Genomic DNA, 14,738 nt, shown 5'->3' on the forward strand with positions numbered 1-14,738 from the left:
TTAGAGAATTGAGATAATTTGCCCAAAGTCACATAACTAGGAAGCGTCAGGGAAGAAGCTCAAACTCAGCCCCCTGGATCCTAGTCAAGCACTCTTCTAACTTCTCATATTCCAAAATTCTTCCCTACTCTGACATTCTCCAGGGCTGGGGAACCTGCAGCCTCTAGGCCACATGTGGCCTTCTAGGTCCTTGGGTGTGGCCTTTTGACTGAGTCCAAGTTTCAGTGAAGTTTTGTTCAGTCAAAGAGCCACTCTTGAGGGCCTAGAGGGCCACAGGTTCCCCACCCCTGGAAGATCTTGCATGTTGAGTGGTTTGAAATTCATTTAAACGCAAACTGAGAGAGCACATCTGTTACCTGACTTTAGCAGTGTACTTCTCTGGCCCCTAAACTGGCCAAATTAGAAAAAGAAAGATGCACTCGGGTCATTTCTTCTGATCATTAAAATCTAATAATCTAAAAAGTGCTTTTCTATACACTATTTTCCATTCTTATAGAACGAATTTTTTAGAGGAACCATGATGTAGTTTAACCTGAAATTCCCAGGCTTGAATTACTCCCTCATAAGCATTGCAGTGCCTAAACTAAATTGCTCTCTTTCTCATACAAACCAGCAAAATCCATCCATGCTGTACTCCAAGCCCCCTGTATACCTGCCAAAGGTTTTTAAAAATCTTTTAATTCACAAGAACCTAAGAAGTTTAAATTGAAATCCTATATATAGCCTTCAATAATTCTCTCCCACTGACAGACATTAATTACCCCAAGATATTATAAAAAAGCTGTGCTGTCTGATTGTAGTCTTTAAATACTTTCTCCTTTGCAATAAAAGGAAGCTGTCAAGGAAGTTTTCATATTTTTTAATCTATTTTCTCACTGTAGCTTAGAATATCCTTTTGAAAACTTAAAAATGAAATCTGAGTCCTTCCTGTCTCTCTTTTTTCTTCCTCTTTGGATCCTTTTTAACTGCAGTTTTTCTGTCTGAAACTTTTAGGAAAACACAGGAAATAGATAGATAGATAGATAGATAGATAGATAGATAGATAGATAGATAGATAGATAGATAGAACAGAAGGAGGGGGAGGGAGGAGAGAGACAGACAGAAAGATAGAGACAGAGAGAAGAGACAGAGAGGGGAGAGAGAGAGAGAGAGAGAGAGAGAGAGAGAGAGAGAGAGAGAGATTGAATACTTAATCAGCACATAACTATGTCCCAGGGCTAAGTTCTAGGAATAGGAATACAAATAAGTAAGGTAGCCCCTGCCCTCAAAAAGCTTACATTCTACTGGTGGGAAAGATGATACCTAAAAGGGAAGCTGGAAGGGGATGGGATTGCAAAAAAGCCACAGTATAGAGATGACCAGGAGTGCAGTGGCGGCCTGGTTCTCAACAAGATTAGGTGAAAGCTCATTTATCCTAATCAGGACACCCAGAAGTGGAGTCCAACATTGAGGTAGGGAAGGATGAGGATGTTGATTTTGAGCTGGAAGGGACCTTAGAGAGCATCTACTTCTCATTTGACAAATGATGAAAGAGACACCAGAATCTCAAAGCTCATAGGTAGCAGAACTAGGATTCTAATGTCCAGCCTCCATGTTCAAACCCAATGTTCGTTACACGATACCATACTAGCTCTCATTTCCTGAACATTTAAATATTTACCAAACATTTATTAAAGGTATTAAAATACTGTATCAGGCACTGAAGGAGATGTCTAAATAACTAAAACACAGTATTTACCTTGAAGTAGTTTCCAGTCTCACAGGAAAGATAAGGTTTGGGTAATAGGAAATAGTGGAGTTGACAGTGACTTTGGAGTCAGAAGACCTGAGATCCTTACTAGACGTACGAGTAGGGGCATACAACTACCTTTCCAGACATTTCATGTTATTTCTCCTCTGATATCTATCTACCTTCCAGCCAAACATTCCAGTATCTTTTTTCCTGAACTGGACAATCTGTCACACACTGCCAGGCCTTTACGGAGGACTCAATACACCACCTCCTTCCTTCTGCCTCTTAGAATCCCTCAGGGCTCATCTCAGGTGCCTCCCCTCTACGAAACCTATGCTGACACCTTTATTTGTTTCTATTCTTCCCCTCCTCCTCAAATTACTTTTTTAAAAAATTTTCTGACCATGTGTTGTACTTCCTCCCAAAGCCACAGAATGTAAGCTTTTGGAGGGCAGAGGCAACTTCATCTTCATATCCCCATTTTCCCTGTTAAATTGAACTCCTATCTCTGAGCCTCAGTTTTCACCTCTGAAAATGGGAATAATACTCCTTGTATACTCTGCCTCATGGGATTGCCATGAGGGGAATATTTTATAAACCTAAAGTTTCCGTTCAAATATGAGATATGCTCTTGTTATAAATGTCAGTATCTCTCAGGTGTATTTCTGTACTAGGCAGCTAGGTGGCACAGAGGATAGAGTGCTAGACTTAGATTCTGGAAGACCTGAGTTCAAATCTTGTCTCAACTTTCTCAGCCTCACTTTCCCTATCCATAAAATGGATGTAATAATGGCACCTGCTGCACAAGAGTAATTGTGAGGAATATATGTATATACGTATATGTATATATGTGTGTATACATGTACATGTATGCATGGTGTGTGTGATACAGTGTTTTGCAAGCTTTCAATATTATAAAAATGCTGCTCATTATCACTGTTGTTCATCCTTGATTTTCAAAGAGGACCAGCGACCTCACGATAGGATGGGTGGTCTCGACTTGAGCGTGAATTGCAATAAAGTGAGGCAGAATTGCACAAAGCCCTCAGTCTCACTCTCTCTCTTGAAGAGTCAATAAAGTCCAGTGGCAAGACAAAAGTCAAGGTGATCGGCAAATGGCTCAGGATGCAATGGATGACCTTGGCATCTTTAATGTTGGACCAAGCTCTAAGTTCTCATCTTCCCATTCCACCTAGGGAGGTCTTCACACGCTTGGGGTAGACAACTCACTGATGAGTTTGAGGCCCATCCTCAACCTAGTTTAGCCAGTCTATTGAGATGGTTTTACTAGGGTTGGGCCAATGTACATTCTACAGCTTCTTGGAGCCACAGGTGAGAGTTGGGTGACAGGTGGATACCAAAGATGGATGAGAAGCTCTGAAAAGGGCTCAGCAAGCCCTCACACCAGAGGTTCTAGTCCTCCCTGGATGCCCTACACATCCCACTTGTTATTTTTGTATTAAAGAATGTAACATGAGTTCCGAGGAAGGAGATATCACTTCGCTTCTGGCTGGGTGTATTAGGGGAAGCTTTTTTGCAGATAGTAGCTAAAGGCTGGGTAGGATTTCAAAAAATCAAGAGGAGGTTAAAAAGGGAAGGTATCCTCAGAACAAGATCTGGTATGAGTGGAAGTAACAGAGTACAGGACATGTTCAGGGATGGCCAGCAGTCCAGTTCGACTGAAGAACAAAATGGGAAAAGGAAAGTAATTGGAGATAAGATTGAAGGGCCAAATTGTGAAGGGTCTTGAATGCCAGTGACTGTATTGGTACTGTCCCTCTAGTTCTCAGCTAATCTCCTGAGGCTGAGAAGAAATGCCAAAAACACATTAGTATTTAAAGCCACCTCGGCTCTGCCCAATTCCTTGCCAGAGGATGGCATGCCAGTGTAGCACATTTTGTCACTCATGAAGGCTCTTTCCCGGCTAAAGCATATGGCTCCCATCTGTACTGCAGATGGCCTCGGATTGGAAGTGCCAGTGATCAACTTGTACCATGCAGCCCCCAAATGCTGCTGGCCCTTCTATCCACAGGTACAAATTCACTGAAGCAGGCACATTTCCACCCTACCAAGTAACCCCTCAGACTCTGTAAGGTCTTGTGATTGGAATGTGGACAGGATGCTTACAAGAAGCAAAAGCAACAAATGCTGTGATTTAAAGCTATTTCTTCTTCCTTGCCCATTTTCCCTAACTTTCTCCATTTTTGGATCTTGGTGGGGATGATTTGGGGACACTTGTGACAATCTTGCTGAAAAGTCTCTAAGCCCAGCAAAATTCCAAAAAATGGCCTGAAAAACTTCAGTGACTCTACTTTCATTTCGACCCTCATCCAGTGCTTAGAATAATGCCTGGTACACAGTAGGCACTCAATAAATGTTGACTTCCTGCCTCTTCTCATTTCTCTATTTACAAAATAAGAGAGCATTAAGGCTTTATTTTCAAACTAAGACTCTGAATTCCTTCCTGGAAAAAAGATCCTCATATCTTTTGAGCAGGTCATCATCATCATCATCACCACCACCACCACCACCACCACCACCAGCAGCCAGGTGGGACAACGGATCGTGTACAGGGCCTGGAGTCAAGAAGGCTTCATCTTCCTGAGTTCAAATCTGGCCTCAGGCACTTGTTAGCTATGTGGCCCCGGGCAAGTTACTTAACCCTACTTGCCTCAGTTTCCTCATGTGTAAAATGAGTTGGAGAAGGAAATAGCAAACCACTCCAATATCTTTGCCAAGAAAAGCCCAAATGGGGTCACAAAGAGTCAGACAGAACTGAACGACAGTAGTAATAGTGGTAGTATGTTTGTATGTATGCATATGTGTATAACCATATCACATTTAAATTTAGCTTTACACTTTGCAAGGAGCATCCAGTGGCTCTTTGGAAATAATCCTATGAGATAGGCAGGATGAGTGCTATATCAATTCAACTAAACAAACATTTATTAAGCACCTATGGTATGAAAGGAATTTTGTTTGAAAAATATGACAGAAAAAAAGATAACAGTTCCTATCCCCCCAGGACCTTACATTTTACTGGATTTATAATAATATTTGTAGCTTTTCAGAGCCAGACTCTGCCTGATGCTTTTGGAAGATTTTTTCTGATAGTTTTATTGCCCCAACCCATATAATTCCCACCTTCATACCAATCTCCAGCACCCCAGCCTGCCCATCCTACCAAGCTCTCCATCTCTTGCCCTGGGGCCCTTGGGATTCTCATTGGTGGGCCTCCACGATATCTAACCCTGACCCAGACCCACCAGGCTGCTTTCCAGACATCTTCACACCATACTACAAGCCTGTACCTTTCCCAACATTCATCCCCATGCTTTTCCACCTCCAGGTCTGAGAACAATCAAACCAACTGAGAGCAATGATTATTAATAACCAACAATTTGGGGAGATCCACAGTTCTCCTCCCCACTTTTTTCTGAAGTCCAGATTTTTAAAAGTTCAGTCTCTTGAAGGATATTGCTGATAATGAGATTGGACTAATTTTCTTATTCGGACCCCACCCAAGTGGAGTATCCGTCGTGTTCTGCTCAGGCTTGGCAGGGCATGCGTTCTTTGAATTGATGACCCAAGATTGGGGGTAGTCTAGGTATAGACATATTTTCTCTAAGGGTGACATGATGTCACTCTCAGCCCCTCACTTTAATAGAGCCCACCTCCCATTGAATTAACCAATTAATTAATTGCCACTCCTCTTCCGACAGAACATATAAGTCCTGAGCCGTCTGTCATGATTGTCTTTGGTCTAAGAGAGACCGCCAGTTGACCATCCTTTTATTAATAATGTGCTGGCCTTATTAATAAAATGATTAAATTACCCAGAAACTATGTCTTTCAAAGCCTTTTAATTGCCACACAACACTATTAATTGACATGATGATTTCATTCACCATTTCAAAGACTTCCCTGACCAAAATACCCCTTCGTATAATAGACTATTCCCAACACTTAGAACAGAGCCTGGCATATGGTAAACCCTTAATAAATACTTATTCACACATTCATTTATTCATTGATAGGCATATGTACAGGCACACAGTAATATCTCAAAAATATTTTGATAGAGTCTCATTTTTAAAGTTTAGTTGTTAATCAAATAATTTTAAGCTATATTTTCACTTCTTTAGCTTTGTTGAATGAATAAAAATAATGTTCTTTGTGATAGTATTAAATAAATGTTTGCCAAAAAAGTAAAAAATTCAATTCTCTGAGTGTGCATATCTCATCTTCCCCTTCCCCTTCCCCCTGCCCATGAAAGGTGTTAAATGTGCTGATGGCCACAATCAACCTGTATTTAGAGAAACACAAAGTAATTTGTGGAGGGGGAAAGCAGTAACCACTATAGAGATAAGAAAAAGCTTCATGAAGGGGTTAGTACCTTACAAACTGAGCCTTGACGAAAAATAAGTAGTCTGAGTGGCAGAGATGAGCATAGGGATCTTTCCAGGCAAGGGAGGTGGCCTCAGCAAAGTCACAGAGGTCAGAGAGGAATAACAAGTTTGGGGACATTTTAGTATTTATCTCCATCCTAATACTTCAAATACTTCAAAATTCCTACGATTTCATCAGTGTGGTTATTCCTTTTATCAATGTATATTAGACTCTCCATGCCTCAGTAAATGATTTAATGAGTTTCTATGACCCCCAAAATCACCTACTGGTGGCCACTCTTCTGATGAGGAGAGTATTGTTTGATAGACGAGGAAACTGAGACTCAGAACTTTTAGCTGTCATGGCTCAATTTCCTTGAGTTGGAAAGAGATTTCTGAACAGGAGAATTTTGCCTACATTTCAAGGGTATCCACCTCTCTCTTTGTCAGATGATTTTAATAAAGAGCATTGAATGAGAAGTCAAGAGATGTGGATGTCAATCCAAGCTCTGCCATTGGCTAGCTATGTGAGGTCAAGTCACATCCCCTCCCTAGGCTTCAAGTCATCCACCTGTCAAATGAAGCTGTTGGACAAGATAATCTCTAAGAGCCCTTCCAGATCTAGTGTTTTTGTTCTGTGTTGTAGTATTTTGTGTTTTAAAGTCCCTTCCAGCTCTAAGCTTCTATGATTTCAGGGCACACACCAGTTGTGTGAAGTAGCTATTAAATTATGAATAGTTTTCTGGGTGACTTATGTCTCTCTAGTGAGATATAGATGCCACCTGAAGTTTCCAGGGTCCTAAGATTTCTCTTGCCAGCTTTTATGTCATAGAAATGGACAAATAGGGAGAAGTAAAACCTGGGGAAATGCAGCAGCTTCAATGCCAGTGGGAATAGCCAGGGGGTACTGCCAAACTAGATGCCCATCTGAGCAAATCTGGCTCCTCTTCTAGAGTTACAACAACAGCATCTGTGGTTTTTCCAAACCAGATCATATTTGCTCCTGTACGCTGTGTACTGATGTTTCTGATGGATGCCAGTTTTATCGCTACAGTCAAAACAGCAGGGAAAATCCCCTGGGTTCAGGAGACTTTGCTTTGGGCAGACTCGAAGAGCACTGGGAGGGCAGGGGGGGGGGGTAGGGAATGTTGGGGGTATGGAGGGAGGGACTGATGTGAACCAGTAGTAACAGCCAGTCAGGGAGAAGAGGATAAAACCCAGAGCCATACTGAATTTCTGAGTCTCAGGTGGACAGACATGCATCTCTTAGGTGACTTTTATGGATTATTGATGAAACAGTTAGAAAGGCATCTTGTGCTACATACAGCATGGAAATGCAATTTATAGTACCAGTGGACCAGAACCAAGGCTGTGGAAGGTTAAGCCTCATATTGTAAATAGAGCAGGAAGGATTTTACAACCTAAGTGCCAGCTGAGGCTCGTTTCTCTCTCTCTCTCTCTCTCTCTCTCTCTCTCTCTCTCTCTCTCTCTCTCTCTCTCTCTCTCTCTCTCTCTCTCATTTCCCCCTATCAAGTGCTCATCTCTTTTTATTTGATGAGGAAAAGAGCAGTCAAGTTTCGGCACTGGAAACCTGGGCTCTGGTCCCTGACTCTCAGCATGACCTTATACAGGGTACTTCCCCTCTCTGAGGCTCATCATTGACCATCTCTAAAATAAGCAGGTTTGCAATATGGGAGTGCTAAGGTCCCTTCCCACTGTGATTCAATGATTCTCCTTTGGTGGGACTCCCCATAGTCTGTGCTGATGGAAAAAAGCACCTTGAGAGCAGATTCTGTGTATGCTTTTGTCTTTGTGTGCCCAGCCCCTCATAGTTAGCAGGCGCTGAAAAAGTATTTATTGATGATCTGAAGGTACGCTTTTGTGCATCTCCTGACATTGCATATTATAGCTCAGGGAAGAGACAGTATGGAGTTTTGGAGAAAGAATGAAGCTTAGAGTCAGAAAGACTTGGGTTTGAAGCTTGTCTCCGATGCTTCCTACCTAGGCATGGGACTAGGCAAAAGTGTGACTGTGCCACTCTAGGCGAATCACTTCATGTCTTTGGGCCCCAGTAGACCATCTGTAAAATGGGGGCGGTAACAGTAGCACGTGTATCACCAGCTTGATGAGAGGATCAAGTGAAATAATGTACAAAATCACTTTGGAAATCTTAATACTCTCTAAAAATATCACCTATTGTATAGTAGGCGCTCAATGAAAATTGGATGACTTGACTTCCTTGCTTAAATGGGATACCAAGTCTCAACTCTCCAGTAATTAACTGCATGGCCTTGTTGGGCATGGTAGTTTAACCTTTCTTGGAGAAGGTTTATTTATCCCTGAAATGGGGAGAATGTTAATGGCCCCACCTACCTCCAGTGGTTATTTTAAGGACCAGATGAGATAATAGCTGTGAAAGCACTATGCAGAGTGTGAAGTTTTAGCTCACAGTTATTAGTAGCAACATTTTAACTCTTGGAGGAGAGGGTGCTGAGAGAGATGCAGTTATTTTCGTACACATTTAAAGGGCAGGGAAAGTGTGGTAATAAAGACAATTTTCCCTTTAGGAACTATTAACATGACAGTCTCGTTGCTTAATTAGGCCAGCCAGTTTTGCCTAATCATGGCATTCCCCCTGCCCCAACCTTCCCCCATGGGGAGAAAATATACTGAGTTAAGAAGAAATGATTACATTTTTATGCTTCTGGGAAAGGCCTTGGCCCTGGCGCTGGCCCCGGTCAACCTCTGTTTTCTAGGAGGACTTTGCAAGACATTTCCCATCCATCTCAGGGCTCATTTTCTGACAAGCTTCATATCTTATGGATATGAAAGAAAAAGCCGCAGTATATCAGTGCCACAGGAACGGGGCAAATAAATCCAAACATTCTGACGTCTTCTTCCCCAGAAAAGAGGGAACAAGAGAGGATGAACCAGAATTACAATAGGCACCGGGCTGCCCTCATCTTAATGGAAAGAAGGCATTTTTGCAGCAATAAAAATAGATTTAATAGCCAGACAGCGAAATTACATTTAAAAAAAAACAAGGCAATAAATATTCATTTGATGTTCCCTGGGAGATTGCTGGGGTCATGTTTTAAGAATAGATTAAAAAAACCCACCACCCCAATGCAGAAGCTTTCTGCTGTTTCAAAGGCAAGTGGTGATTCTTTGCTTTATTGGAAACATGAAGGGGAAGAAGGGGGTGTTCATATTCCTCAGGAACAAGAAGATATGCTTTCCCATGGTCTCTTTGAAACCGATTGTTTCTTGCCAGATCATCTCATGGAAAAAAGTACAATACCTGTTTGGTCAAGGAAAGGATGATCATGGAGCAAACAGATATTGAATGGTACAGCTGTGAATTTCCATTAGGATGGTCTCTTCCCTAGAAATCAGGTAGGCAGCTTCCACAAGAAACCACATTGTTGGTCTTTTGTCGTTACTGTCCGGCGGGGCAATGAAAGATAGCCACTCATATTAAGGTTCCCCCTGCTGGGAATGCTCTCCTCACCCTGGCCTTTCACTTCTTTAGTTCCTATCCATCCCTCAGGTATCACCTCCTCCAGGAAGTCCTGCCTGATTGGGGAGGTTTTTCTTAAACCCAGACCTTCCTGATTTTGAGACCACTATCATTTCTAGCCACTAGGCTGTATTATTCTGCCTCTCTCACTAGATAACGTTGGGAGTTACAGTAATTTGTGTTAGTGCCTTATTATCCTCTGAAACTATAAACTCCAGTAACGCAGAGGCTGTGTCTTACCTATAATTTCTATCTCCCTTAGCACCTAGCACAGTGCTCCTCACATAAAAGAGGGTAGAGGGAAGGAAATAAGCATTTATTTAGCACCTACTACTTGCCAGTCACTGAGCTAAACACTTAACAAATATTATCTCATTTGACTCTCACAAAAAGCCTGGGAGGTGATACTGCCGAAATTGAAGTAAATAACGGTTACGTGACTTGACCAAGGGTTTAAACTCAAGTCCTCCTGACTCTGGGCCCTGTGCTTTATCTACCACGCTCCTCAGCTCTAATAGGTTCTATTCAATATTTGTTGAATGGGTGAAAATATGAATGAATGAAATGGATCAGAGGTTCTCAACATGACCTCACAGAACCTTCCCAGCTCTAGGTTGATGGTCTTATGACTAAGCACACTGTAAATGTTAAATAAATACTTGTACTTTGGTTTAGACTTTTTTTTAGTTTCGTTTAATGCAGCTTTTGTCAAAGGGGAGGAACAGGAGAAGTAAATTCTTCTTCCAGCATTAATAGAATCAGACAGAGTAGCCAGAATAAGGGAAGGGAAAAAAAAAACCTTCCCACTACCAGGGGTGGGGAACCTTCTGCCTCCAAGGCCACATATGGCCCTCTAGGTCCTTGAGTGCAACCCTTTGAATACCAACAAGGGCTGCACTTGAGGACCTAGAGGGCCACATGTGGAGTGGAGGTGAATAGTTCCCCACTCCTGCACTATACCGTACCCTAGTCAGACTACTTCATTTCTGAACATCACATTTTAAGGGGGATATTGACAACCTGGAGTATATCTAGGACAGGATGGCTCTTGGTGGTGAAAGGAGAGAGATTCTGACTTGTAATGGTTGGTTTAAGACAATGAAGATATTTAGCCTACAGAAGAGAAAATCTAGTGAGGACATGGGAACATGTATGTGTGTGTGCATATATATGATATTATGGTATCATTATATATTATATATTATACATTACATATAATATATAATTACACATTGAGAGCTAGAAAGGATCTTTGAGGCCATTGAGGCCAACATGATCATTTGAAGGCCGTAGGATCACAAATTTGAGCTGAAAACATCAAAGATCACAGAGTCTAATGCTCTCAATTTACAGCCAAAGAAACTGGGACTCAGAGGTTGTAACTTAACCAGTCTTTAAGTACTTACAGGACTGGTACATTTTAGAAAGCTGGGATGTTTTTTCACTTTGACCAAGGAAAAAAGGAAAGAAAGAAAGAAACAAGCATTTATTAAGCTCCTACTGTGTGCCAGCCACTGTGCTAAGCACTTTATAAATATGATGTCCATATGATATGATCCTCACAACCATCCTGGAAGGTAGGCGCTATTATGACTCTCATTTTATAGTTGAGGAAACTGAAGTAGATGGAGATAAGTGATTTTCCCAAGGCCATACAGCTAGTAAGTTTCTGAAGCATAATTTGAACTCAGGTTTTCCTGACTCTACATCCAGAGCTCTAAACACCGGTGGAACTTGCTGAGAAGCACACTATTCCGTATTCAAAACTTCTTAAAAACCTGAGCATCCCAAAATGAAATGAACAACCCAGGGCAGTAAAAAGTTTCTCATGCATGGAGGTCTTCAAATGAAGGTTGGATGGCCATGGGTTAAATGATGCTGTGGAATGCACTGAACTTGAAGCCTTCTGATGTCTTTATGCTTTTGTTATTCTTCAGTTGTGCTTAGCTCTTTGTGGCCCCTTGGACCATATCACACCAATACTGTCCATAAAGTTTTCCTGGCAAAAATACTACAATGGTTTGCCATTTCCTTCTCCAGTGGATTAAGGCAAACAGAGGTGGAATGATTTACCCAAGGTCACACAGCTAGTGAGTATCTGAGGTCAGATTTGAACTCAAGTCTTCCTGACTCCTGGCCCAGCACTCTAACCACTAAGCTACCTAGCTGCCTCTAGGTTCCTATAATTCCACAAGGAGTTAAACGAGTCTGTTGATCTCATTACTATGTCAAAAAGTGGCCAAAAAGTCAATCAAAGAATATTTACATAGGATCTGTTCATCAAAAGACTCCCTGTAGAAGGGCCACAGTGTGATCCCAAAGCTTGTATTAAAAGAATATGGAAGGCAAGAACCAGAAGCTATATTTTAAGGAAATGCTTAAAAAGAGGCAGTGTGGTGTAATGGATAGAGAGCTGGCCTTGGGGGCAAGAAGACCTGGCTTCAAGGCCTGCTTCTGGCATATACTGATCATGTCACCTTGGATAAGTTACTTAACCACTTTGCAACTAAGACTATAAATTTCAGAGAAGGTGTCCTCCTGTATTGGTGGAGGGAGGTTCCTCACCTGGAATTTTCCTGTATTGATGAAATCACTGGTTCAGTCCCAATCTCATCCTCCCATTTTATTTTTTAAAATAACTCAATATTTTATTTTTCCTCAATTACATGTAAAAACGATTTTTAACATCCATTTAAAAAAAAATTTTGAGTTCCTCCTCCCCCTCCCCCGCTCATGGAGAAGGCAAGCAACTTGATCTAGGTTATACCTGTGCAGTCATACAGAGCATATTTCCATGTTAGTCATGTTATCCTCCCATTTTCAAATGGTAGACAAGGCCAATGGTTCATGGACAGTTGTGTCCTATATATTGTTGTATTGTACTCTAGGACAAGTGGGACTAGAAAGACACCAAGATGGATTACAATCCCTGAGATATATTTATCTTTAAAACCACCAAGGCCCACAAGATAAATGCTTTTATGAAACCAAAATTAAAAGCAGAGAGATAAAATAGGGTCTTTAAAAATAATACTCAATTTCTGGTTTACTTTTCCAGTTTGCTTGGCTGACTTTTTTTTTGAGAAATTATTGTTGACAGGAGTCATCAGATAATTGACATATCGAACCCACAGTCTGCAGCCAAATGAGAAACATTCAGAATCCTGCTTGCTAGCTATGGGTCTGGGCAGATGTCACTGGTCCACCCACAGAGAGAGAATCTTATCACATTCATAACTATGAGATTTCTCCCTTGAACCTTAACTGTCCTTCCTCTTGTAGCAGTTTGGACCCAATTCTTTGTGCCATCACTAAGAATCATTTTTTACTTATAAGCTTTTAACATTTTGTGTGTTACAGACTCCATTGACAATTTAGTGAAGCCTTCAAACCCTTTTCAGAATAATGTTTTTAAGTATATAAAATAAAACACATAAGATTATAAAAGAAACTAATTATATTGAAATACAATTATATATGTGTGTGTATATATATATATATAATTCATGCATTTCATGTTAAGAACATGACACAATTATTGTTTCCTGTCTTGTCACCCTTTATGTGTTTGAACACCATACTGTTTTCTATTGACTCATCCGGCAATAATTGAGTACTTCCTTTATGAAGCGTTTGGTGGTAGCAGGCATTGTTCCCAGATATAGATCTAGAAATCCACAATGCATAATCCCTGCCCTCAAAGGAGTTTACTTTAATGGGAGAAAAAGAAATGTACTTTACTAACTACAATGTGCAAAACGTGACACATGCCTGTAAGGCATGCAAAGTGTTCTTTATTCAGATGAGGAGGAGAGCCCCACCAGCTATGGGAAGGTGTCATTGAGGAGGTGGCAAAGAGCTGCGCCTTGAAGGATGAGTAAAATTTCAGCAGATGGAAATTAGCAGGAAGTGCATTCTAGACCCGAGGAACCCTGTGAGTAAAGGCCCAAAGGTAGGAAAATATGGAATCTGTTCAATGGACAACAAAAGATTCTTGTATACATACACACACGTATGTATGTATATATGTGTATATGCGTGTGTGTGCATGTATATATACATACTACACATATACAGACACATATATGTATGTGTGTATACATGCATATATATATACACACAGATATACACATTCATATACCTGTAAATATACCTACCTACCTACACATTTACATATATATACATATACATATACATATACATATACATATACATATACATATACATATACATATACATATACATATACATATACATATACATATACAGTACATGAGATGAGAGGGAATTGTAGAAGTCTGCAAAGGTGAATTGGAACCAGGTTGTTCAGGGCCTTGAATACTAGGCTAAAATATTTGGACATTGTTCTATAGGCAAGAGGGAAGTGATGAAGACCTTTGAGCAGAACAGAGACAAAACCGGAGCTGAAATCTGTTGGTACATGCAGAGGGGTTGTAGATGATGGAAAGAGAATGGAGATAGGAGATAAGTCAGAGAATGAAGGCAGAGACACTTGTTAGGAGGCTATTTGTTATCTAGGTAAGATCACTGACCTTTAACCCCTCTCTCCCTGAACTAGCAAAAGCAGGCTGCACTCCATGCTCATTTGCTTGCAATCCTTCCCTCAGGCCCCCTCCCACCAGGCTTCTAGAACCTGTTCTTGCCCCTCAGGTCCCCATTTTAATTCAAGACCACGTGTCTTGAGACCACGTATCGTTGGTGCCACTGGCCAGAACTGGAAACGGCCAGGAGGGTTTGTATTTTCCTGTCCCTTCCTGGTGCTTCTCAGGGAGCAAACAGGCGAGCCTGGCATTGTAGAGGGGGGTTTTGTTTTGTTTTAAGACCAACCAGTATTCAGGCTCACATGGAACCCTCTGAATAAATTTCCCTTTATTAGACGCAGAAACTCCCATTACAGTATCTTTCCCCTCATTATTTCTGCATAAGCTTCAGCATAATGGGCCTCAAGTTCCATTTCTGTATTCAGAATCTCAGGTCCCTTAAGGAGGCCAGTCATGTGCATCTGTGTGCAATTTATAGAAACTGGGAAAGAATAGAAAGTGAGTGTGGTCTCTATCAGCCCCCAGCTTGGTGACTG

Source organism: Trichosurus vulpecula, chromosome 3 (assembly GCF_011100635.1).
Source record: "Trichosurus vulpecula isolate mTriVul1 chromosome 3, mTriVul1.pri, whole genome shotgun sequence".
NCBI lineage: Eukaryota > Metazoa > Chordata > Mammalia > Diprotodontia > Phalangeridae > Trichosurus > Trichosurus vulpecula.